Raw genomic sequence first — 2,187 nt, 5'->3', positions numbered from 1 at the left:
GCCTAATCTCCTCCTAGACGCTAAGATGACCATACTGAGGCTATTGTATTTTGATCACATTATGAGAAGACAAGAGTAATTGGAAAAGACAATAATGCTAAGAAAATTTGAAAGCAGCGGGAAAAGAGGAAGACACAACATGAGATGGTTGACTCAATAAAGCCACAGCCCTCAGTATGCAAGACCTGAGCAAGGCTGTTAATGACGGGATGTTTTGGAGGTCCTTAATTGATAGCGTCGCCATAAGTTAGGTGTGATTTGACGACAAACAATAGAGTCCACTTTCCTTCTGGTGTGTTCCATGTATCTGGCTACATTTAGGCATCCACTCTAGCAGTCCTATCCTCCACCAATTTGTGTTTATTATGACTATTAATTCATATTACCGAGAGGTTGGTTTTTTTATCATTTTGTATATTGCGTTCAAAAATGTGCTTTATGGTTGGATAAGCATGTAAAATGTAACTGATTTTTTTTCAAAAATAAAAAAAAAACATTACTATTCATTTGTAATTTTGATTCTTGCTACGGTACATGATCTGTTGGCTCATATTATGCTAATTGACACTTTCATGTCTTCTGTGTTAATGATACCTTAAAATTATGAGAGCAATGAATGTCTTTGTGCGCCAGAGTATTTTAAATATTAATTCAAAGGCTCTTCATTTTGTCTGATGAGTGTTTAAAATGAATGCAAAGTCTCATGTGAGGAAGAACGTATTCCACCGCAGTGACTTTTGCAAGGTCGAAAAGGAAATCGCCAGCAATGTGCTCCAGCACCCAAGTCCAATGTTTGACATGTAAGTTGGATTCTGTGGATCTGTTCTGGAAGTTGTGGTGTTTTCCCAAGGAGCCTTCCCCTGACTCAAAAGGCTCTTCCACCTCTTTTTTTTTGAGGGGGGGGAGGGGGGATAGCCCTAACTGATGTGATCTCAGATTTGTTCAGTGTCATTTGTTGCAAAAGATGCAGTCTCCCCACTTGGTATATAATTCAAAGAGTTTGAAAGAGGGGGATGAAGATGGAACAAGGTTTTTGAAAAATGAGCGAGCAAGCAATGCTGTGCAAATAGGGTTGCCAGGTCCCTCTTCAGCACTGGCAGGAGGTTTTTGGGGCACGGTTTGGGGAGGGGAGAGACTTCAATGCCATAGAGTCCTATTGCTAAAGTGGCAATTTTCTCCAGGTGAACTGATTTCTATCAGCTGGAGAACAGTTGTAATAGCAGGAGATCCCCAGCCACTACCTGGAGGTTGGCAACCCTATATGCAAGCAATTTTTGGATTGGCTTTTTTAGCTTCTTGGGTGCTACTCTGAAGTTTGTAAAAGGTAGAGGGCCCTAATGGGAACTTCCATCCATATAATCAATGATCTCTTTAATCCTGTGAATATTTGAAATATCTTGTTCTCCAATCAATATTTAACAATAATTTAAGGAGGGTTTCACCCAGGTTCACTAAGAATAACCCATATCTGTAGATTCCATTTACTGTGTAGAGATCACTTGGAACATCTTATTCTAGACACCATTTCAAGCAAGGTATTGAGGCAGTTGCCATGTCATTCCCAACTTCATGGGATATATGATTGCAATCACCCCAATCTCCAGGGAAGTACAACACTGCAATGAAAATAGTCGATGCAATGCAACAGAATAACACAGAAGCCAGGTCTTCACAGGACTGCACTAACACAGAAGAGTCATCCCATATATGTTGCTATTACATCATTGCCCCATCCTTCTTTCATGGGGCAGTGTACATGATTATTCCCTCTTCCTTTTTAATTATTGAAATAAAATATTCAGTAAAAAGGAAGCTTATACATAGCTTTACAAATTCATCTTGAATTTTATAAACAAATCATATACACAGGAGGGGCTGTGGCTCAGTGGCAGAGCATCTGCTTGGCATGCAGAAGGTCCCAGGTTCAATCCCTGGCAGCCCCAGTTAAAGGGACTAGGCAAGTAGTGATGTGAAAGACCTCTGTCTGAGGCCCAGGAGAACCGTGGCAGGTCTGAGTAGACAATACTGGCTTTGATGGTCTGATTCAGTATAAGGCAGCTTCATGTGTCCATTAAGTTTAGTTCACTGTCTTAGAATGGTATTCCATTCATCAAACTTATTTAACTTGTTACCATGCAACATACCAAGTGGGGGAGACTGCATCTTTTGCAACAATGACACTGAACA

General features: G+C 40.4%; 1 non-coding gene across 1 annotated transcript; it reads left to right on the top strand.

Moving 5' to 3' along the window:
* Positions 1–1,871: 1,871 nt before the first annotated feature.
* Positions 1,872–1,943, top strand: TRNAA-GGC (transfer RNA alanine (anticodon GGC)). Its single transcript has one exon. It is a non-coding gene; the product is annotated as a tRNA-Ala (tRNA).
* Positions 1,944–2,187: the final 244 nt, after the last annotated feature.

The sequence above is a fragment of the Euleptes europaea genome, chromosome 8 (assembly GCF_029931775.1).
Source record: "Euleptes europaea isolate rEulEur1 chromosome 8, rEulEur1.hap1, whole genome shotgun sequence".
NCBI classification, from domain to species: domain Eukaryota; kingdom Metazoa; phylum Chordata; class Lepidosauria; order Squamata; family Sphaerodactylidae; genus Euleptes; species Euleptes europaea.
The sequence above is the reverse complement of the archived record's forward strand: the minus strand, read 5'-3'. Positions and strand labels throughout refer to the sequence as shown.